This window comes from Haemorhous mexicanus, chromosome 2 (genome assembly GCF_027477595.1).
Source record: "Haemorhous mexicanus isolate bHaeMex1 chromosome 2, bHaeMex1.pri, whole genome shotgun sequence".
NCBI classification, from domain to species: Eukaryota; Metazoa; Chordata; class Aves; order Passeriformes; family Fringillidae; genus Haemorhous; species Haemorhous mexicanus.
Genome location: NC_082342.1, coordinates 90579732 through 90604280, shown reverse-complemented (window position 1 = coordinate 90604280; position 24549 = coordinate 90579732). Strand labels below are relative to the sequence as shown.

The 24549-nt window shown below is 42.2% G+C and overlaps 1 long non-coding RNA gene across 1 annotated transcript in view; it reads left to right on the top strand.

Moving 5' to 3' along the window:
• The window catches only part of LOC132323794 (uncharacterized), a 41656-nt gene extending 21091 nt beyond the window's left edge, over positions 1–20565 (top strand). Inside the window, exon 2 of the long non-coding RNA XR_009485433.1 lies at positions 19849–20565. This is a non-coding gene — a long non-coding RNA (uncharacterized LOC132323794). The remainder of the gene's footprint in view (positions 1–19848) is intronic.
• Positions 20566–24549: the final 3984 nt, after the last annotated feature.

Sequence of the window (24549 nt, the reverse complement as noted above, 5' to 3'; positions counted from 1 at the left end):
GTGAAGGATAGGTGCAGATGCTGGAATTCAGTGAGGTCAAATGGATGGATGAAAGGAGTGAGAAATTTTCTTAATGCTTGTTTTCAAATGAGCAGCTCTAGCAGTAGGAGGAGCAGCAAAGCATGCTTTGCCAGAGGACTTGTGTCTCATGGCTGGATTCTCAGGTGTCTAATAAAGTAGAAGCAGTGATCTGAGGTTTTTTCTCTGAGGTGGGCTATTCATAATATTTATCAGGTGCAATTTCCTGTGATTGATGGGTTGAGCTAATGCCGGGGGCCTCTCTTTGGTTAGTGTATTTTTAACAATCTCTCCCTTTATTTTTCAGGCTAGTCCCATAAAAACTGGTTGTGTCTTAGTATTACTGTGGTTTTGATCTTCATATCAAATTTGATTGAAATAAATAAATGATTTAAGATTTAGTGTGTTGGAGGGTGGTATAGTGGAGGTGAGAAACAAGGGGATATACAGGACCAAACGGTGTAATACAATAAAATGCAGAATTCTTTTTTCCTTTAGAAACCAGGCTGAAAAAAAAAATAGATAGTAGCAAGCTCTGAAAGGACATGCTTTCTAGATTCTTAGCATTTTTGATTTTGATTAGAGACACTGAAAGAAAAATTAAGAGTACCACCCAAAAAATGTGCAGCTGCTGCAAGTCATTATTTGAGTGTTTTGCATTAGGTTTTTTTTCTGGAGTTAAAAAAGGAAGTGAGTTTAACTGCCTCCTCCTTTGGATTCCTCATAGAAATCTGAAAGTGCATCTTTAAGTGATATGTTTTGAACAAGGGGAGGAGGCTGCTGCCATGGCACTGGGAACTGAAGAAGAAAATACCTGCTTGACTGAGCTGCCCTTCTCATCCAGAGTAGTGTGAGACAAACTCACTGAATCAAAGCCTGAGCTCCAGATGCCTCGTACAGTTGGAGATGGCTTCCTGCCAATGAGTTTCCAAAGCAAACAAGGAAGAGCAAATTTGCGTAGCATGAAGTGCAGCCACACAGCGAGGCAGTGAACAGGGTGGTTCTCTTCAGCATGGAAGGGAATGTTAAGTGCTTTAATACAATGTTGTTTTAGAACAGAGCCTGAAAGAAAAAATATAATTTTCAAACGTGATCTTAAGCTCTGTGAACTTAACCAAGTTAGTCAATGATATTTTGACTGGGGGTGGTGTAATACAGTGTCTATGGCTTGCTTTAAAGCATGTCTCCATGACTTAGAGTGGTTTCTGATATAATAGAATCAGAGACTCTTAGAACAGTTTGGGTTGAAAGGGACTCTAAAGATCATCTAGTTCCAATGCCTCTGCCATGGGCAGGGACGCTTTCCACTTCAGAACCCTATCCAACCTAGCCTTGAACACTTCCAGGAGAGGGGCATTCAGAACTTCTCTGAGCAACCTGTTCCAGTGCCTCATCACCTTCACAGTAAAGGATGTTTTCCTCATATTTAATCTAAACCTAGTCTCAGTTTAAAAACATTCCCCCTTCTCCTCTCACTATTTACTCTTGTAAACAGGCTCTCATCAATAACCAACCTAGCACTGAAGTAGACTGGAAGTTAACTCCAGGTCAGACTAGCTGGGGCCAAACAGACTCAATTGCCTTTGTCAATAAACTTTGACTGGCAAAATCTGCAGATCCATGCAATTGGCCATATCAGCTAATAAGAAAATTTCTAATCTCCAGCTAAGTGTACAGAGATTCCATGCAAACAAACCCTGGATATCCCCATTGGTGTAAGATGCTTTCCATGTCTACTATAGTGAAGGAGTAATAGTGTTGAAAATAAGCATGATCTAAGAGAAGATTTTTTGTGTTGTACTGCCTTCTTGCCACGTGTGCTTATTGACTTCAGGAGTGCTCTTTTCTAAATGCTGAAAACAGTTCCTACTTTGTTGCCTTCTTTGATGATACCGTTGGATTCAATTATCTTAAAGGTCTTTTCCAACATAACAATTCTACAATTCTATGCTGAGAGAGCTGACTGACCTCTTAATCTGTCTGCCACAGAAGCACCTGGCTCCAGTTCACAGTTTAGAAACCTCAGTTCTTGTTATTTGTGAATTTACTGCTGAAGGGCCTGTTTAAAAAGAAAAATAAATGAATACATCAGTTTTACAGCAGCCCATCTGGGAATTTTATAATGGTATTCCATCTTCACAGGAATAACTGTGGAGGATTGCAGATTGAAAACAATGGCTTCAGTTTGTTACAGCTGAGGTCTGGGTAGCAGGAGACTTAGTACAGGATAACAATTTGATGTCTGAGACTGTGATTCATTCAGAGACTGCAGTTCCCTTCTGTACCCTCCTCCACCCGGTTATCCATTGAGCTAAGAAAAATAAACCACAGAAGCTTAATGAGAAACAAATGTTGTTGCTGAGTTGGTCTGCAGTGGAAAGCCAAACTATAGAAATTACTTTGTTACTGTTTCAGTCACTTTGTTTTTAAAGGTAGTTAAATAATTCTGAGTTGTCTGTGTCATGAACTTTGGGAACCTCATCACAGACTGACCTGTATCCTATATGCAGGCTTGGTCAAGAAAACATGAAATTGAAGGCAACAGTGTAGTCTGGGATCCAGGTGAGGGTCTACCAGTGGCAAACACAAGCACCTTTGAACAAGTAGGGGAAAGGATGTTTGTTACTCAGGCACACAGCAGCACCGCTCCTGCTAACAGGGTATGTGAGGCCCTTCTGTAACTGTTTACTGTGGTGCATGGGAGAAGGGGATTCCAGAAAAGTGCCAAAGCAGGGTGGTCTACCTCCCTGTATTGGATAGGTGTGCTACCTACAGAAGTGTGCTGGAATCTTGGGCATTGAAACAACTACGGCGTGAAATGAGGTGCCTCAAAATTAGGCAATAAGGTGCAATTTCTCTGGGATTTTTGCAGCTCTCTTGGATCCCTAAAGGGATTCAAGTGTCAGTTGCTGGGTGGAAGAGCAAATGCCATTTCAGAGGGACTTGCAGGAAGATTACTGAGCTGCCCAACATGGCTTTAAAGAAAAGGGTCTGAATTGTTTAAATTGTATTGCGCCCCAGCTTTCAGTTCATGTTCTTTTTATTATCTTAGATAATGCCAAAACAGCAAAACTGCTCCAGATTAATGTTTTCATTTTTTTTTCTTTAGTTTTGGCAAGACTTGCAATAGTGATTCTAATCACAGACATGGTAAAATCAGTGCCCACTAGTTTCTGTAGCATACAGATATATACATGCATTACCAGAACTTATATATTTAAGTCTTTAGTGCTCTTTGAAAAAATGATTATTTTGGACACAAAAGGCTAGTACATTAATTTGCCATTTTGTCCACGTGGGCACTACGTTTTTACCTTGTCAAAAATCAAAAATAACACACCATTATCTTTAAACTACAAATTTCTCTCACATTTTTATTCCTACTCTTCTCCTAATGCTGCATAGTACATAAAGTTTTAACTTGTGCACATTGGTACCACCTGATCCCAAAGTGTCTGTAGGTTTTTTTTCTACAGCTCTGTCTGCTTGGTGATTGCTTTTTTATGGTGCAGCATTTTAGAGCTGGTTGGATTAAAAAATCAGGGTTAACTCATTTTAGACAGGGTGTATATGTATATATTATTTGTATGTGTGTGTACATTCACACACAACCATTTTTAAAACAGTGTTGTTTCAAGAGTGGAAAAACCCCTTAACCACTGCAAGAATGGATTTGATGTATTTCTTGCAACACAATGTTATGAAGATGCAGGGACCTGTTATAGTAAAAAAAACCCAGCCACATTCCATTTTAGGAGCCTAGTATGTTAAAGTATATTTTGGAATAATTTGTTACTTAAACAGCCCTGATGGTTCAGTGTGAATTGGGATTTTAATAGCAGCTCCCAGCTGAAATGAATGGTGTTTGCTTGACTGAGCATCTTTGTCAACTTCAAAAATTCTAAATCTGGTTGTATTCCTCATGGCCTTTTGGGTTCTCTGAGGAACAAACCCAACTGTCCTTGCAAGGCATCCCTGCTCAGGGGAAGGCAGACAGGTGATGGCACCTGGTGATCAAAGATGCCAAAGTCATCAGGGAGCTCTACAGATACCACTTTGGGAGCTCATTCACAGATACAGCCTGGAGCAGATTGCAAGCCAGAGCCATCTGTGTAATCTCAGGGATGTAAGCAAAGCTGAAGCCAACTAAATGAGAACATCAAGCTTTTCTAATACATCACAGCCTTAACCACAATATGGAAGTTTGTGCAAGTCTGTCTTTGCCAGATTGTCAACCTCAAGTGACAGCTGTCCAAGCAAAGGCTTGCAGCACTGTCTGACGTGCTGCAAAGAATCCCATACTTCTTCATCCACCTTCATCAGCCAACAAAGCGGCAGAAGTCCAAAAACCTGATTTCTTTAAAAATGTGAAGTAAAATCCCAGCAGATCCAGAACCTCAATGTCTGGGTACAGAGTAACAGTAGGCAGAATGAGAGGGTAGGAGAAAAAAAATGGAACTGATGCTGTGGTTCTCCCAAACTCCACAGTCAGCTACTGCAGGTAGCAGTCCTCACTTGGTTGTCACTTGTCATTCAGCAGCTGCAGACTGCATTAGACTGAAGCCTTCCCAAAAATTCTTGTTCCATGCTGCAGTGGCATTGCTTCTGGGAAGAAATGGTTGTGGATGAGCTGTCTCAGAAGCAGCACTGAGACCCTTGTGTTGCTCTTCTTTGTGTACTGCCTTAGATATGGCACACAAAACCTAAACTGAGCAGTCTTTCCCAAAACCGGTAAGACACTTTCTAGAGTGATGTCTGTCCCAGAACAGAGGTATCACATTAATATATTGGTCTTGGAGAAGGCTCTTCACAAGTATGTAAAAAAGAGTTGTGCTAAAATTTATGAGCATCTGTGTTTCACTGACAGAAGTTACTGAGCAGAGAGAAGTTTGCACGTTACCTATGTGTTGCACACTGGCTAATAAAGCCATGGACAGAACCCAGACACCTTTAAGACCTGTGCTTCACCCTCTGAAGACCCCACTGTCTCCCATGTCGTTTTGGTCCACTCTGGGCAGTGGGGAACTGGTTATCCTGGAAAATATATGCATTTCTCAGTGTTTTGTGCTTCTAAAAAAATAGCACACGGTCTCTACAGTTGTGTAGTGTAAGTACTGTAGCTGATACTGCAAGTATTTGTAGTCTATTGCCCTCTGTGTTTCTCCAGCCTTTTCTTTGGATTCTGGGTGGTGAAGTTGCTGAGAGAAAGAAAATTACACAACCCAGAAATGTATAAAAAAATCAGTTCAAGCCTGTAGTGTGAGCATCTGGGGTAGGCAGAAATGTGAAGGCATGCCTGACAGCAAGTGTATACACTGTATAGTGCCACAAGGGGAAGAGCAGCCAAGATTACCCCAGGTGGTGTCTCCCTGACAGCACAGCACCATGAAAAAACCTTACTCCCTTCACACTGGCTGTGTTGTGTCTAAGGATCTCCGTCCCAAACTTCACCATGCATTATAAGTGTGCACAAAGCTACCAGCAGTCCCTGGCATGCCCACAGCACCATCCACATCCAGGCTTACCTGCAGCTAAGTATCATCAATTCATCTTAGCCAAAGTGTGGTGGCTCCAGGAGTGCATGCCTAAGTCCAGGCACTGCTTGCACTCGGAGCTGTGGTGAGGACAAAGGCAGCTCTTGGAGCATGACTAGTCTTTCTCAGAAAGAGAGGAAATTCACACTGCGTTCCACTGGGAAAAGGCATCTCTGCTGGTGCAGGAAAGGATGCAACCCCTTGAGTCTTAATAATTCCTTGGGAAATGAAGTGCCAGTGATGTCACAGACAATAAGGGAACGTTATAGTTTGCCAAGTAATTTCTGGGTTATTTCAGCACTCAATCTCACTTTCAAGTCATTGTCTCCAGAGCTCTGGGGTCCCCTAATCTTTAGTACAATTTAGTTGCAAGGCACCAAATCCTTTCTTCCTTCAAATGTTTATGAGCTGCAACCTCTTATGAATAAATAGTTTCTTCACAGAAGGGTTTCAGTGGAGAAGATGTTTTGCAGTCTTACTTTGATCAGTGCATGGCCCATCAGGATGACTGATTAAAAGCCTCAATGTTTCCTCAGGTTGCTGTCTGAGAAAACTTGGTGTTGAGAAAGTCACACCATATTTCTTCTTTGTTTACAGTGATGGTACTGGCTTTTCACAGAGGAGCAGTTAATTTGAGGAGAACTTTGCTTTTATGGGACAATAGGTCATAATGTCATACAACACTCTTCCTCTGCAGCCCCATGACAACAATTGGATAGAAGGAGATATCTCTGCCTGACGGCCTTCCAGCTCCCAAATGGTTAGATGGTGAAGTGTGATTCCTTTTCAGCCTCTGGGAGATTTGAATACAAATTTCAGGCATTTCCTTCTGCCCAAACTGAATGCAAATATCTGGACAACAAGCAGTGTTCTTCTGAAGAAGGAGCTGCAGAAGCAGTCAGACACCATGGTTAGGATGGCTCAGGGTGTCTTTGAAAGTCCTGTACCCTGAGCTGAGCTCTGTGTGCCCTGCTGGCAATTATCAGAACACTGAGACAAGGGTTTCCTGCTCCACTGGGGAAATGCCCAAGACACTTGCTGGCATGTGCAGCCATGAGGTGATGCCAGGGTGGCTGGCCTGTTCAAAGTGCTGCAGCTGAAATGCTGGCAGGAGCCACAGCCTTCCCTCCCAGTGCTCAGCCTGGCCTCTTTCTGTTGACACCTGGGTTGGGCTGATAGCATTTCTCAAGGACAGAGAAGACTCCTGAGTGTGCCAGTCCACTCCCCAGGCTGTTGGGGTCTAACCCGTGGGGTTGGAGAGGGGCAGCTTGGAGAAGCCTTACAGGCAGTTACCCAGCAGGCAGAGGGAGCTTGTTCTTTGCTTAGGGAATGTTTTAAGGCTGAGCTGCAGCTGAACTGTCCTCCAGGACATGGGCAGGCAATGTAGAGTTGACAGAATGCTGCTAAGCCCATGTCCCAGTGAGCAGGGTGGAGATGACCACCTCTGACAGGTGACCTCCACCTGTTTCACAGGGGACTGGGGGCATGTGGAGACCAGCAGTATGGCTGTGTGCCCACTGGCTTCCTTGAAGAGGGTCTTGAAGTGGGGTACAGACAATGTGGTTTTTGCAATCTGCATGGGTACAAAGGGCAGTGCTGCTGCATGCTGTTTTAATGCCCACCCTTCCTGCTCACTCTGTTCTTTTACTACCCTCTGAGGAGGATGGTTGGGCTTGTCCTACAAGCTCGTACATCAGGGACAGTGGAAGGGAGCCAGCATGACAAGAGAGATGCCCCCAGCTTTGTGTCCACAGTCAAACCCTGGACTTCCTAAAACAAGACTTCTTCTAAATCAGTGGGGGGAGATAAACATACTTAGGAGTGGGGAATCTTTCCACCATCTCACATGCTGATTGCAGAGGAATCCTTCTCCAGTTATGCCTTGTCTCTCCTTGTTGGCTGCAGACCGATGCCAGCTGACTGTTTTAGAGCAGGCAGAAACTTCTGAAAGGATAAATTTAGATGAAGCCAATTCCCTCCTGAGAGCATAAGCTTGCATAGCTGTTGTCTGGTCCTTATGTTTTAGTAATGTCCTATTCCTCCTATTCCTCTCTCTGAAGGCTAAAGAGGACATACTCCTACTCTTTTTCGGTTGTTGCTCAAAGACTTTCCTCACTCTGGGTGACTGCTTGAAAAAAAAAAATCAGCTGAGGGCAAAAGAGGAAGTGCAAGGCTGACTGAAGGGAGAGGGAAGGAGCTGGAACTTCGAAGAGTGCCACAGGAAAGTAGAACAAGAGTCACAGTCCACAGAAATATTTATTTATTCTAAGTCACTATGCAAACACAAGACAGATGTTGGCTTTAATTGTGGAGGCTGTGATTTGTAACAGTATCCATCTATAACCTGTGAAGGAATTCTTTGACAACTTTTTACCGTCTTTTTAAGGATTTTTAAACTTTATTCCAGGCAAACTGGCAGGCTTGAGTCACAGACACTTTTTACATTTTAAACTGAACAGAATCAGCACAAATATCCTACTAAGAAAAAAATGTGAGTCCCCAAAGTATTGATAAACAAGAGAAAATGAAATTAGTAATAAGTATAAGGTAGACTTTATCTGTGTCTAAAGACTGCATTTAATTCATTTCAGTAAATAACAGATTGGATAAAATTAGTTACAGGTCCATGAACAGTTTCAGTAGAAATGAAACAAAACCCCAATAAAATAATCACACGGTAGAGTGATTCAGTGTGAGCTGCATATTGTCAAGTGTTTTAGTTAGGATTTTAGAGCCTGAACTTTTGCAATTCTCAGGTCCCATTACAGCTTCTGCTTTTAATATTTTTTTAAAAAGCAACAAAGGAATTATTCTGGCCTACCAGGCACCTGATAGGAATTGTTTATATACAGCCACTGATGTTTTATTTAAAAGCACATGTGAAAAGCCTCTGCATATTGAAATAAAAGTTGAAGAGGAACTAGAAGGTGCCTGCTTAAGGGAAGGTTCAGTCAAGCAGAGCATTGCTTTTTGGAGAGGCCTGATCTAGGAGCATTGCTCAGAGATGCTCTTGTTCCTTTTTACACTGGGCTGGTGCAGCTTCGCTGCTTAACTGATGCCTTGAGGTCTCTTGGCAGATCTCAGCTTGCCTGTGCCCTGTGCTTTTCCATGGTGCACCTTAGAGCATGGAAACAGCCTGAGACTCCACTTATCACAAGTGGGGAGCAGAGAGTGCTCAGGAGTGAATGTGGTGGCTGAGCAGTTTCTCACATGGATGTAGCAGCATTAGTAGCCCCAACCCTCCCTGCCTCTCACTGCTGCACCTCTGCAGGAGTGAGGAACTGCTCTGCCTTTCTGCCCCACCACTTTCCCTACTTCACTGATTTTTTTGAGATTTCCACATAAAGCCTCTTTCCTTATAAAACCTCTTTGCCTAAATTAGGAGCAGTGCTACAAATAAAAAGGCAAGAAATAAAGAATCTTACAGAGAAACTGGGACCCAATGCAGAGCACAGCAGAAAAGCAAATCTTCTGCCAAATGTTTTCTTGGTACCGGCCAAGCTCTTGCAAACCCTGAGAAAATAAGCCTATGTCAGCTAGCTTATGGTTTGGTTTGTGAACAGGAGGAGGGCTCTGATGCTGCACATGTTCATGGATGTGAGCAACCCCTTGCATCTGTGGAATGATGCCGAAAACACCTGCAATTGTAAACTGCCTTTAATGTGTAGGAACTCTACCTTTTTATGGCCAGATTGCCTTTGTTATCTGCTGGGAAAATCTTCCCACATTAGTTTCTCCCTGTTGTCTCAGGAAAGGCTGCATAACTGTTCAAGCAATCTCTGCTGGCTTTCCGGCAGCTCTCCTTCCCTCTGCTTTCATGTGCTAATGTGCTGCGGGGGATCATGGCAGGGGCCGAGGAGGAGTAAAGTTACTCTTCATCACATTTCACATCTGAATTAAAATGAGCCTACAGGTCCTCACATGACATAGGTTCCAGCCTTCTGTGGCAGAAGGAGTGTGGAGAGCTTTCCCCTCTCTCTGGACAAGCATCCATATGCTTCTTTCCTCACCAAGCACCCTCCAGACCAAAGCCTGTCTCTCACCATCACTGAACCTCTCTATCCCTGCCATCCTCAGCTGTCCTTGTGGCACAGATCCACTTGCCTTACCCAGAGGTCTGTGGACATACAAAGGTAGCTTGGCTGCAGACAGGGCAGGTGCCCAGAGCATGGCAAAGATGATGGGAATGGAGAGAGACGTACTCAGTGCATTATTGGCAAGAGTTTATTGGTAAGACTGGTGTCACTACCTGAAAAAGAGAAAGTTTGCAGCTAGGGCAGAGCTGGGCTCCACTGTGGTTTTTACACGAGCAAACACAGACATTGCAAGTACCTTGCAAGGCTTATGGTGATAGAAAATGCTTTTGAGATGTGATTTGGCACTCCATAGAGTCTGACAACACATAAACCTCAAGTGCCTGTTGCCTGTAAAGTGTGCCTTAAGTGGGCGCAAGGGGACTGCTCAGACCCCACTTCTGACCTTGGGGCTGGAATGGCTCCTGCCAGGCCATATGCATCCACCAAAGCCCAGCCTGGGGATGGGGACTGCAGGGGCACCTCACCTTCCTGGAGAGGCATCAGTGTGGGTGGGAGGGATGTTGTTGCTGCTCTCTTGTCTTTCACACCTCTTGCTTTTTACTTTGCAAATGGATTTTTTGTTTTTACTTTTCAAAATGACTCTTGCATTCACCCCCAACTGCAGGCAACTGCAAGCCAGGCATTTTATTGCCATGGGCAGAACTGGGCTCTCCTGTGGTGCTAACCAGGCTATTCAAGTCTGCATGTAAGTCAGCTTTTATAGCTGGGCACACTCCAGATGTTCAGACCAAGCTGTGGTATTCACTCTGGGTGGTTGGATTAAATTAGTGGAAAATTTAATAGGTGTGCTAAATCCTTATGATAACAAGTATTGTGCAGCTTTATCTTGTGATACTTCTATGGGAAGTTTAGAGTTCCTAAAATTAGTTATTTCCACACCACGGCAATAAAATTCCTGTTCCCCATGACTCTTACCCGGCAGAATATTCAGGATTATTTTCCTAGGTTTACCTCTGGGTTTGTATGTTTCAGTAAGTTAGTTATAAGGGGTAGACTTACCAGAAAACCTATTGGCTGACCTGAGCATCTGGAGATGAACAAGGAAGCACTGCGTCCTGGGACCAGGAGAAGCATTGTACCACCTGTGGTGAAACATAAAATACCTGGAAATGGACAGTCATTCTTCTCTGAGGTGAAAGAAAAATCCACCACCCCCACTTTGAAACACCCTTCAAAGTGCCTCGAGGATGACAGAGAGAAATTGTTCTACAGACTTCTTTTCCTTCCCTGACAGCAGCTTCATTTAGGGGCTGCCCCTGAGATATCTGTCTATTCCAATCAGGCACTTAGAGGCTAAGTAGAGGAAAATTTTTACAAAATTTTCAGACTTCTAATGCATCCAGAAATGTAATAGAAAATTATTCCTTTTGATGACCTATCTCAGGTGGAAGTGGAGAAAACCTGAAATTAATTCTTAAACTCTAATTTTATGTCTTAGCTTAGCCCAGATGAACCATCCATCTCTGACAAGATTAAATAAAATCTTAGGTCTCCTGTTGCAACCTGCTCAAGTCCACACAACCTGTCAGTTGTCATGTGCAGAACAAATACTTTAAACTGAATCTTTCACTGATATTTGTGACATATATACCTCTACACATTGAACTCTGTGTGTGGGTGATGTCACATATTGATTCATAAATGCTAAAGTAACTATTCTCCAATTATCTCTTACCCTGGATAATTTTCATTGGCTCCTCTTTTGTGTAGAATCAGTGAAACTCATGTTTTTTCTGTGCTTTTTTCATGGCTGTAAGTGTGGAAGTTTACTTTCGTGTGTGTTTGTTTCTTACATTCATAGGAGAGCATAGTAAGACTGTGTGAAATCAACTACATGTCTACTTGTTCAAAATCCTTAACCTGAAGAGAACCATGTAGTCCTGGATATTTACATTTGTACTAGGTCATATCCTAATATTTTACCCAAGCAATGTCTTTAAGGCAGCACTGCCCTTATGGCTGGGATACAAGCAATTTGATCTGTTTGATCTAGAAATTGAGGATGTTTTGTGCAGGGAGGTGCTGTGTGCAAATCACTTTCTTTTTTTCCAGAGATGATAGATATTCTCTCATTGTCCATAGACACACTAACAACATAGAACTGAAACAATATGGATTGGTGCTTTCTCTCTAAAAACATGGAGGAGCCATTAGCAGCGATGTGGGTGTTTTATAACATGTACTCTCATATTTACTTCCAGCATTAGGCGTGGTCACTGCTTGGAAATCTGCATATCTTTATGCTCTGCTATTACATGATGACAAAGCACCAACATTTCCAGGAATCTAGGAGAACAACTAAATCCTGGGAAGAGGCTTACTTACTTCATGCATGCTTGCCTTGCTTACAAGAATTATATGGGTTATTTGCCTCATGCAGTGAGAACCAAATCTTCATTCTGCAACTGTCTCCTTCAGTGGGAGTCTTGGTTGGGGAAAGACTTCTGAATTTTTCTGGTCAGAAGGAAGTTACTTCTTTTACAGGATCAGAGAAGCATGCAATTCTGTGTGCAGCAGTTAAATATCTCTCCTGTGCAAGAAGCAAACCATCACTTTAGATTAGTTCTCTTTTAGACGTTTTTCCCTTCACCATTAGAGTAATTTAACCTTATACCTTCCTGAGAATCCTGATTTTCTTCATGCCATGGGGCAGATATGTGTGTGCTGGTTGAATATGTGTCACATGTTATCCTGCCACGGAGCATTAGTGAGCAATGCTTTTACACAGACTGCAGGGCCCATTTTGCTATCAAAAAGGTAAAAACTTGGAGGAGGAGGGAAAAGATATATGAATTACAAAAAATTTGTATCTCAGAAATGTGGCTTTACAGCTGTCAGAGTCCATGTAATGTCTGCAGCCTATTATTGCCATATACTTAGTCGTTCCATAGCCTGAGGAAGAACAGATTTGAGCTGAAGAAAAGGCACCCATTCATGCCCTTCCTACACCAGCCCTGCACTTCAGAGAGCAGAGAAATACATTTCAAGGATGGGTAGAAAAGGATGAAGACAACTTCCCAGCAAATTGTGGAAAAAAAGGTGAATACTGCCAGTCAAATTAACCACACCCAAACTACCTTAGACTCAGAAAAATCACATCCATATTTATCACTCTGTATTTTGAAAGCCTTCTAAAGGAGAGGGTCCACTAATCCATTGATCTTTTTGTGGATACTGACAATCACAATCTGCTTTTCCCTTGTTAGACATTCAAATGAAGGTGAGCTTGGATAGTGTGACTTGGAGAGAAGAGAATGTATCAATTTCAAAACAAATAATTTTTTGCCCAGCAGCTCTTCTGTCTAAATAAGGTTGTCTTTACCAAATGTCTTGAAAAATTTCGGGATATTCTCATCAGCTGTTCACCTGCTGACATCCTTACATATAAGGCTCTAGTGAACTTATGTTTCCCATTTTCTATTTTAAGTCACCATATATAAATCTGGAATTTTAAATTTCAGACTCACAGTTCCCATTGAGAATATTTGTCAAGAACTAAAGGTCATTTTGTCAGTGACCTAGACAAAAAAATAATCCTGTTTTGGAACACTTCTGGTTCCACTGGTTTTCCCATTTTGAGGCAGAATGATCTCATTACAACTGGAATTGATGGTAAGCCATAGAAAGTCTCTCAGACCAGCGGACAACTGCGCAGAAAAAAAAAAAAAAGGAGCCCTCTAGAAGCCTAACTGCTACATTTCAGTAAGTGCTAACCTCACATTGCATGTGCTGACAGTTCTTGACCACTTGAGGGTCAAGGAATAAATTGCTACAGAAAATTGTTGACAATTTGAGCTAATGAATACGTTTAGGGTCATGATCCCTTCAGTGGAACTACTTGGGAAATGAATTTTTTTGAATGCATAATTTTCTCAGCTTCACTGAAGAAGCAACATAGAAATTGAATTGTCATCTAGTCCCAGAAGAGAAGAGAAACAGAGGCTACATGAAACCACAGTCATTGGTGTCAAAGAGACCAAGAAAATTTTTATCCTAGTCTCTCAGCAAGATTCTGGTAAAGGAAAATGTGAAACAGAGTAATTACAGTATCAGCTTTAAAATACAGTTTATTCCAAGAACTTAGGGTTCATTTCAGTAGTGAATCTGACCCAAACTCCATCCTATCTGTGGAAAAAAGCTCCTCTCTTGAGTCAAATTATGCTTCAACCTTCAGCATTCATGTCTGTCAGGGAGAAACACTCAACTTCCAGTCTTGCAGCTAACCCAGCTGCCTTGCAATTGGGCATCTGGCAACTGGGGCTGGACTTTGCAGTGTGCAGTTTTGTCCCACTTGGACATAACGAAATCGTTCTGTAAAGTAAAAGTTTTCCATTTGTGGTCAAGATATCTCTGCAAACCTGCAAACAGCTCCTTAGAGGATCTACCAAGGCAGATTAAGCCAGCCTACTGCCAGTACATTTGCACTCAATTTACAAGACTCATAAGCCTCCAAGCTGAAATTATTTTCTCTTGGTGACCAGTGAAAGGGCCCAAGGAATGGCCTGAAGCTGTGTCAGGGGAGGTTTAGGTTAGATATTAGAAAAAGGCTGTTCACCCAGAGGGTGGTTGGGCACTGGAACAGCTCCCCAGGGCAGTGGTCACAGCACCGGCCTGACAGAGTTCAAGAAGTGTTTGGATAATGCTGTCAGGCACATGGTGTGACTTTTGGAGATGTTGCTGTGAAGGGCCAGGAGTTAGACTGCTGATCCTTGTGGGTCCCTTCCAATTCAGCTTATTCTGTGATTCCATGATTCATTTAAGTGTCCACAAATCAAACTTGAAAGTTTTCATTATAAGGAAATTGCCATATTTGTTCCCTTGTGTTCCTTCAGCCATTTTTAGTAGCTCCCTTAGCCACTCCACCTGCTCCTCATTTCCTCTATCCTAGAATGGCATGAACTCAAACTCAAACTGTAGTGCACACATTACGCATCAGGATCACAGCAAAAGGCAGAAGTGGACACAAAAATGTTTGTCAGTGCAAAAATAAGTGACACATCTACATGGAGGCAGAGAATCCTGGCAGATCAAATAAATCTTTTCCCCTAACAGTCTAGAAATCTGTCAAAATAGGTTGAATAAAATAAGGGTAAAATCAAACACTTTATTTCTTCCTGTTGTGGCTGCCTGTGTTTCTCCAGTTCAAAGTTAGCCTCCAAACTACAGAAAGTTGCTTTTGGTTCTCCAGGGCTGTAATTGCTAGTGCTCTCCACATTCCCTTACAGTAACTAGTTGAAAACCATGTATCTGGGGCTTTCTAATGAAGCCTCTAGGTATTTCATTGGAGCTTAAAATGCTTTCATAAAAAAAAAAAAAATCCTTTCAAATTGATTACTACAATTGCTCCTTTTCCTTACAGAGTGCAGGTTTGCTTTTTTTTTTTGCCTTGGGGCAGAATATTTCCATCTGCTGATGATAATTGCCAGACATTACTGGAGAGCTGCAATATCTGCCTTCACTGACTTCTGGACTGGGGACCCCCCTGTTTTATTATTTGTGTACATACATTCGTATGTATGAATGCATATTGCATGTTCTTCAATGTGAGGATGCAGACTGATGATGTGTTAAAGCTCAAACATGTCTAGTACTTGGTGAAAAAAGGCCTTGAACCTCTAATATGAAATGTCAGGTGTTTATAAACTCCTTCTGCCTATCTCAAATGTGTTCAAAGCAGTTTGATGGATTAACTTTCTGTCATATATATATGTTTATACTTGGTCAGTATTGCCTGTCCAAATCCAACCATCCACAGTTATTACAACAATTTTTGCTGTTCTTTCTCACTCCTGCTCATTGCTACCCAAGATCATGCCCTCCAGCTGCTGCAAGTTTTGAGCCCTTTGAATCCACTTTTTTTTTTGCTGTTTGCCTCCACTGGGCTTTCATTAACTATGCCTGCACTGAGCTTTCCTTTGCAGCTGATGTCTGCAATGCACCTTTCCTTGGTTACTTTTCTTTGAATGAGACCTCCTGTCTTGTATTACAATTCTGCACCACTGGAAGACTTTGGATTTTCCAAAATCCTCCTACAGCAGCCAATGCAATAACCATCCACACTGTGTATACAACATTCTTATCTTCCTGGCCCAGCCTTACCCAATGGAGTCCTGCCCAGACAGAGGCAGAGGTTGTAGTTCTGCTGGGCATCAGGCTAGGAAGGCTGTTTTGCAGCAGATGCCAATTTCTGAACCCTAGCTGCAGAGATGGTTCAGCAAAAGCAGTGAGGCAAAGGCATGGAGGCAAGGCCAGCTGTCCTTAGAGGACCTACAAGAGAACTGGGGTTGCCAGTGGCCAATCTGGCATCAGGGCAGGGAAGGCTTGCCTACACTACAGCATGGCTGACTGCAGCCTGGAAGGTGAGGAGCAGCTGTTTCCTGAGCTCAGGAACAGAACCAGTTCCCCTGATCCCCACAGAAGGGGAAAACAAAGATAAGGAACAGAGTCCTGAGGGAGAGAAGGAAAATGGTTGGGAATCTCCTTAGTTCTTAGGTGTCCACAGAAAGGTGACAGAGCCACCAGCCAAGGTAAGAGGCTTATTCCCCATATTTTCTCCTCTGTCTTTTGAACATTTTGTATCAGGAACAGCATAGCATGGATACCTCCTTAACTTCTCATGTCTACACATCTTCTGATCTCTGACTGGAGCCAGGAATTCACAACAATGCTTTTCTGATCCCGGACACATACACCTGTACCTCTACCTGTTTTAGGGGTTCTCCCAGGCCCATTACAGCAGCTGATCCACAACATCTCCTGGGAAAGTCTGCCTGGCCCTCTAGAGTCAGCTTTCTGTGAAAACCAGCTACTCTCTGGCCCCAGAGATGTTCCTTTGGCTGGTGCTGTGATACATAGTAGCCATAAAAACGCTTGAATGTGTGTGTACACAGATATATGTGTACATACAATGCAGAGCAATGAGGATGGTTTGGCTGGAAAAGGGCTTTGATGAAGTAAAACTACCCCGTGCCTCTACTTAGCCCTTCCTGATCCTCACCAATCATTCATCCAGCATCAGCTTGTGTAGCACAGCTCACACCATTGAACTGCAGCTCAGCACAGAGCTGCACTGGTCCCTGTACTGGCCCTGGGATGGAAAGATTTCACTGCTAAGGTCTCCTCCTGCCAGCTGTCCAGAGACTTGAGCCAGTCTAGAGACCAGCTCTGCCTCTGCTGGGAGCATGACTGCCCCAAACACATAGGGAGCTGTCACACGTGGTGTGTGCCATGCCTGCCTGTCTCCCTGGTGAATCAGTGGCACAGTGCAGTGAGACTTTTGCAGAAGGACAGCTGCCCATAGGGCTAGCCCAGGCAGCTGAGAGTTGCTGGCAGCAATCGTCCCAAAATAGTACAGGGTGGGAATACAGCTGGGGTGTGGATGGCAGCTGCTTTCATTTTTTTGCTTGAGAAGAATAGAAACCTGTGGTTGAAACCAGGCTGCAAAGCCCAGGTGTGCCCCTTATCCTGGAGACTGGCTGCTCTGGGGCCACCCAGCACTGAGTTTACTGTGGGAGGCAGGAGCTCCCTGGTTGTCCATGTTCTGGGTAAATGCTATTCACAGCTTGGAGCAGAGATTTCTGCTCTTGCTGCTGTGTTCCATACTTGTGAAGTGGGATCAGCATTGGGACATACCTCAGGTGATGGAGGCATAACAGTGTGCGCAAGAAACTTGGATTGTCTCTTCAGCACCCGGCATCCCTTGTGCTTTTATTCACCCTCTCCAACATTATATTCTAGACCAAATTAGTAGAGCAAGCACTGAGTCTGCCACAGCTCTCTTGGAGTTTTTGAGTTGAGATGATACTAAGAGTGCTGTTAAATAACCATAAGGATTTCTAGTCCTACCTGCTAAACTGCCTCCAACCCTTCTCCACCAGGGTTCTCTGTTCCCCATGTTTTCCAGGTGGAAAGCTCTTTTTTCCCCCCTCCATGGTTGCACTTTCCTTTGATGAAATCCTTTTGATCTCTGTACTCAAACAATGTTGAGATTATTATTTGTGAGGATGGGATATCAAGGACTGCTGAAAGCCTGGAACAAAAAAGGTGCATTTGAACATTGCAAGAAAAGCAGAATATGCAGAAAGATTGTCATTGATTCCTTCTTGTTTCTGCACAGTTCAGAGCTATAGCCAGCACGCCCAACAAGTGTCTGATCCAGCAGTAATTAGCCAGGACTTCCCCAAATCTCAGTGGTGTATGCTGGTGCAGAGACAGTTGGTCCCACCTGTCAAAGTCCCACCAGCTGTCTTCTCTTCCTGATGCCATAAATATTGCTCTGAATTATTACTTAGGTGAAGGGGAACCAGGTGCGACAATGGGGATTAATTCCTCTCTGACCCTCCTTTGTGTCAAATGCAAACCATTTTAATCTTGTCAGCATCAATAAAAGATACAAACAAACCAAAGGGTTTGCCTTCCTTTTTCTGAATGGCTCTGCTTTTTTATTGAGATCTGCTTGTTGTCTGTTGCAGTTTTTCTTTCAGATTGGGTTATAATACTAAATGGGCAATGACTTTCAGCTAGATCATAAGACAAGGATGTTTAATGGGTCATGCCCAGTGTCCAGTGTAGAAAACAGGCATTAAACCCAACTGAAAAAGAGATAATCTAGAAACAAAGTATAGTCATAGCTGGCATAGTTTGTTCATCAGGTTAAAAAAACTGGTCTATAATTTACCAAACATTCCTGAGAAGTTTCATGAAGATGAAAACAACATAGTTATAGAGGAAATACATACAAAATGTAATAAATGGGATTTTCCTACATAGAAGTTAAATGTAATGAGCTTGACAAATCTGGACAATTTGTATTCCAGCATGGCATCTAGATCTGCATCAGAATCCCATGGCCTGTCTTGTGAGGTGAACAGAAACTTATTTTTTGAACCTGTATCCCTTGGGCTTTGTCTGAAGTCTCCAGCTGAGCATGGCAGAACTGCCCCTCCTGGTCTGGAGGGTTTGTGCCACAGCATGATACATTTCAAATACACCTCAGCTGAATCCCCTTGGCTCAGAATTCCTCTCAGTAATATTTTTATTAAGAGGAAACAACAAAATGAAGCTCAAACCCCTTTACCTGTAGCTCAATTTCTTATTTTTCAAATCCGACTTGAGAGGGGACAGTTAACTATGTGACTTTTGTGAGGGTGGGGTGAAGGAGAAGGAGATAACTATGAAAATATTCAAAGCTACTCTGATGGGGATGTTAAACATTGGGGCAAAAGAGCCAGAGAAACACCAGGTTGAGAGGATGAGGATGATTTAATAGGCAAAAAAGCTTTTCTGTGGCAGCATGAAGTTTTATGAAAATGAAAAACTCAAACCCCTTACGACTCCCTTACCACCCTGACAGCTAGTCCTCATAAACTAGACCTTATAGATAAAGTGCTTGAAGTGTTCCTCTCCTCCTTCTACATATAGTCTGAAACCACAACAGGATGTTTCTATTTGTAGAAACCTAATATTACACACACAAAAAAAGAGTAAGTAAAAAACTGGAAGAAAGATGGACAGAGAAAAACAGTTCAGATTATTCAGAAGAGTAATCCAGGTTGCAGAGAAAAAGGAGTTATTTTTTACATTTTGCTCATATACCCTATCCTTTCTACACATTCTTATCCTGGCTATAACTTGGAGTTGTCTAGAGATCTCTTGGGATGTAGTCACATTATTATTTTGCTGTAATATACCCCTGGGATATGGAATGGATATGCAATACTTGCTTAGGTTGTGGTAGGATTTCTTTAAATAGTTCTTTAGAAATGGAGGTATATCCCACGTAACTGCAGCTATAAAATACTTTTAACCAGTCAAGGTTGCATTGATATTGGTCAGGTTGCTTTTTAAATCTCTTTTCTTGCTTTCACCCTTTAGAGAAGGAAAACTGGGTACTAGCTACCTTTATTTCCTTTCCTAAAATTATCTAGAGTAAAGTATCTTTGGATCCTCTGTGATTGATTCAATGGTAAATCAGTTTTTCTGGGTTTTATTTGTTTTTCTCCTCCAGGACCAAGCCCTTTGTTACTGCCTTTGCCCTTTTGCTGCTCCGTGAACCCTTCATGGTTATAGGTGTGCATGTTTTATTCATAGCCTGGGGTTACCTTTCTGCCAGTATCATTCCTCGCTTTTGTTTTTTTTTCCTCCTGCCCTCAAGTCAGTATACAATATCAAGTGCATCTGTTGTTTATTGATTTATGCAGTGCTCCGAGACTGTGCTCAAGAAGCCTCTTACAAGCAGAGAAGACTTCATTTATAACTGAAATCCTGGGACCTCTCGGCTGGAACGGAGCAGGCGGATAACAGCGCCAGTAACACAGCTCAGCAGCTCTCTGAGAGAAACTGAAGAATACCAGATCTAATGGAAGCAACAAGGGATAGTTAACTACTGCAGCAAGAACCTAATTGTTTATGCTGGAGACTGGCCAGGACGCTAGGGTTAACATTTCTTCTCTAACAAAGCACATGCTGGGACCTTTAAATGGCTACTGCTAGTTATAATTACCCCAAATAATACTGTCTAAACCAACTTTTACTATCACATCACAGTATCAACTTTTCTATTATTAATGCAGCCTTCAGAATGGTCTTTTTGCAGTTTGCCACACAACAAAGTAATTCACAGAATGCTAATAAAGCTGTACCCAAACTGCTTCAAATCAGTGGATTGAGCATGAAAAAAGTCCAAAATAAATATAACTCCTACTTTCAGATGAGTTTTATTTTTAGCAAAATCTAAAAATGTCACAAAATATAACTTGAGTAGAAAAATAGTGCAAATGGGTAGGTGGATTTGGCTGGTGAATTGAATTTAGCTCTACTGTCCTGAGTCTGTAAAGAAAGAAAACAGATTGAAATTTCTCCTCTACTGTGTTGTACAGTGGCTGGAAAGATTTCTATAAACTTTGGGGAATAAGGTAGCATAACTTGTGTCCATCTCACTTTTGTCCATCATTCCATCCTACTGACATTTGAAGAAATAGAACTGTGTTGGTGTCAGGAGCACTCACAGTCAAAGAAAACTTTGCAGTTTAACACTTGAGCTTCATGAATGCATCTAAAATTATATTACCAAAATGGTTGAAGTTCCATTAACTGCTAGTCAGGTTCAGCTGAGAAAAATTTCACTCATAATGTCTAGGCTTGAATAATAATCACTAATGGCACTCAGCAGATGCCTTTAAATGTGTTTTATTTTTCTATTTCACCATTAACTATCATTTAATGATGTATTCCACATCTTTATGTTTAAGTAAAAAAAAAATACAGCTCTTTAGGACTAAAACCTCTATTAGTTATTTTAAAAAACAGCCTATGCAGGAGATAGATGGCCAGAAGCATGAGAAATGCAGAGATACATGTTAAAGCTGTACCATCACCACAATGAAATCCACAGCTCCCACAGCTTTTCCCAATGGTTCAGTGGCTGATACCTTTGGTAGTGGGCTCTAGAGCTGTTGAAATCTGACTTCTGTCAGACTCAGAGATAGAAGGGCAAATCCCACCATCTCGTGTGTTACAGAGCCTTCACTGCCCTTTGCACGATGCATTTCTGGCTTTTAATGTTTTCCCAATGCCTGGGAAGGGAGCACCCCCAAGTAACACCATTCTGGCCAGGGGCAGTGCTTCAGAGCCTGCCAGTGGATCTCATGGCCATTGCCACTGAGCAGAGGGACAACAATAGATGTCCATATTAGTGACACTACTCAGGGTATGACCTTCTTAACTTGGATGTAATGCCTAGGCTGGTCTGGGGCTTCTTTGAAGAAGATGTTGAAGGTGAAGCATGCAGGTATGCACATTGGCTGTAATGGGACCACTCCCATGCCACACTTTAGTGACTGTAACTACTTGTTAGAATGAAGCTGTAAGTTTTAATTTTACAAGGGTATCAGTAAAGGCTTGTGTCTTTAAGTCTTTTCCCACCCAGCCTGGTCCCTGTCCATGGAAGCATAACAGAGGTTCACGCTCTCACACTTGGAAGCAATGCTTGGAAAGAGTTACCAGCTTGTTTTCCTGAGGACACTGCCACAGGGAATACAGTGATCTAATAGAAAGATTTTTAAATAATTAGATTTTCTCTCCCTGTCAAGAGCTGCCTCTCTCATGTCTTTAACTGATCATGGCTACAACAGCACTAGAAATACTGAAAGGAAACTGTCCTGAGATCCAAGGAAAATTTAGCCCCCATCCCATCCCCTTGCTCTGCTGTTCTCAACATACCAGAAATCAATAGCATCTTCCCTCTAAACAGATTTAAGTCCATGATATTTTCATAGATTCTCACAATCTTCTTAAGTTATGGGTTTGTGTGGGTTATGTGTGTGGTTTTATAAAATATTTCTTTCATTTCTGCAGAGCTAGGAGAGTTCTGTGATGAATAATAGTCCTGTATTTGCAGAATTCATATTACTAGTAGTTAGAAGGATGGATGTTCCAGTCTGCTGAAGATTTTTAAAACTGATTTTCTTTTGAAGAAGAATAAACTTGAATGTTTTAAGGCTTCACAAAGAAGGACTTTAAAAAATACTTTAGATAAATAAAGAGTTCAACAGAGTGCAGTGTTTTATATCAGTGCTTACTTGTTTTTCTATCGTGAAATAAAAGGTGACTATAATTGGAGAGGAAATTCATTTGCGCAGTTAATGAGGCATTTTTATTTATGAATACAATAAACAAATAGAATAAAATGTTGCATAGTCCGAGAATGTATGGGCCCATCAAAGTTTCTGTATCCAAGTTCTCTTGGGGAAGATGTTTAAGCCAATAGAGCTGAACTTGACTTAGAATTCCCTGAGGTGCCACAAACATGCAAACCCTATTTTTCAGGCTGGGTTTCAGGCCATGCAGAGAGCTGGTGACTTTCCCAGCACTGGCACACAGGCTGCAGGGGCGTGCAGGTTGGTGGGGGCAGGGGGGCAGCAGCAGTGTCTGGCTGAGAGTGACAGTGAGAGGTGCTCTTGGTGGGGCAGGGGGGCAGCAGCAGTGCCTGGCTGAGTGTGACAGTGGAAAGGTGCTCTTGGTGGGGCAGGGGGGCAGCAGCAGTGCCTGGCTGAGTGTGACAGTGGGAGGGTGCTCTTGGTGTCCCTGGAGGTTGTGGTCATGCCTACAGCAGAACACCCAAGTTCTGGTCCCGTGGCTGACATTTCAAAGTGCATGTAATGGATCCTGGAAAAGGGAGAGGTTTTGGAGGAATACAGGTGTGTGGCCACCAATTTGTCCTGCTGCATGCAAATAAAGTACTTGTGTAAGGAACTGCAAAATTTGGTCCTCTGCATGAGGTGGAGCTGTCCGGGGAAGAGCTGAAGTTCCTCTGGTGCTGACTCACACCACCCTGGCTGATGGAGCTTGTTCTTCCACTGACATGAGAGTAATTTAATATTGTTTTTCAGTTGGATTTGTTGGGTTATAGGAACTTGCACAAAAATTGTCTTTAAAAACATGCTGCAAAGCTACTTCTTACTCTGCCACTTGGGATTAGATTCCTTTAATGGCTGCTTACTGAGAAGAGTAGATTAGGAAATCTCATCTGGGTGCATGAAGTCCCTGGGAAGAAGATTTTTAGTTTAGTAAACATTAGCAAGTGCATGCTAAATTAATCCTGAGAGATTAATTCCCTACTGTTCAGTATACATTTTATGTTATCAAAATAATTATCTAGGAAATATCAGCAATAATTTTCCCCGTAATACAACATTAGAAGGTGATGGGCAATCCTGAAACACCTACTGCAACTAGAAAAAGGAATAAGAAACAAAATGAAGACAATCTATACAGTGTAAATCACACAATACCAAGAATACAATGTCTGTGTATATAAATTAAGGTATTTCATTACCGACTGAGTGGAATACACTTAGCTACAAAAATGATGAATAGTTGTGGAAATAAATCCTGGATTAGTTCTGTGCAATAATAGCTACAAAAAGAAGGGGATGAAAATTTTTCATCTGAGGTGACTTTTAATTATTCTAAATTAATCACTAAACCTTCCACTAACAGAAAATGTAAACTTTCAGAGGAATCTTATTTTAAAAAAGCTGTTAATGAAAATATTTTGGATCTCAGGGAAGGGTGTGGGGGGAATTTTATCATTATGGAGTGCTGATCAGAGGGTAGATACTAGGCACACAAGAAGTGTGCAGAGACAGGAACAACACCACAGATACCTTTCCTCCCAGAGAGATGTTGCTTCAAGCTGAGGAATCCCAATAACCAAATTAATGTAACTCAACTATTCCAAATCCACAAGATTTGCAGGAATTTCACCTCTGCTGCCACATTTTTATCTTTCAAGTGCTGCAGGCAAGATTATTACATATGCAGCTAATTTCTGGCTTGAAAGTACTTTGGGTAGTGGGATAAACGATTTGGTAGCATAAAAAGATGTGTGTCTTCCAATGACCTAACTATCTTCCCAGCAAAGGCTCACATGGAGGTAATTTCTTTGTTATAAAGGAAAATGGAATTTGAATAGATAGACTTGTTACTGCATATCTCTGAGGGGGACAAGGCATTGTAGATCTGTTTGATGTGTAGTGGAACTCAGCCCCAAGGGATGGGGAAGGAGCTCTTCTCCATCAACTCCCTGAAGTGAATTCTCATCTGTACCTTTGTCTCATGAATATGTTGATGTTTTAAGGAAATTCATTTGTCCGTGTCATCGGTTTCTAATCCGTGTAAGAATCTTATTTTCAATTCTGCTACGGTTGTGTTTACATAGCAATAATATGGATCATATTTGTATTTTTATAACTGAGGGTAAGGTAGAGCATGACAATTAGATCATGCTATGTTTGGGTTTGTTTGGAATATGTAAACATCTCTTTGGCAAAAATTCTGCTAAGTTCCTTAGCATGGAAATTCCGGTGCTCTCCGTGAAACATAGGGGCCAGTTGGAGTGG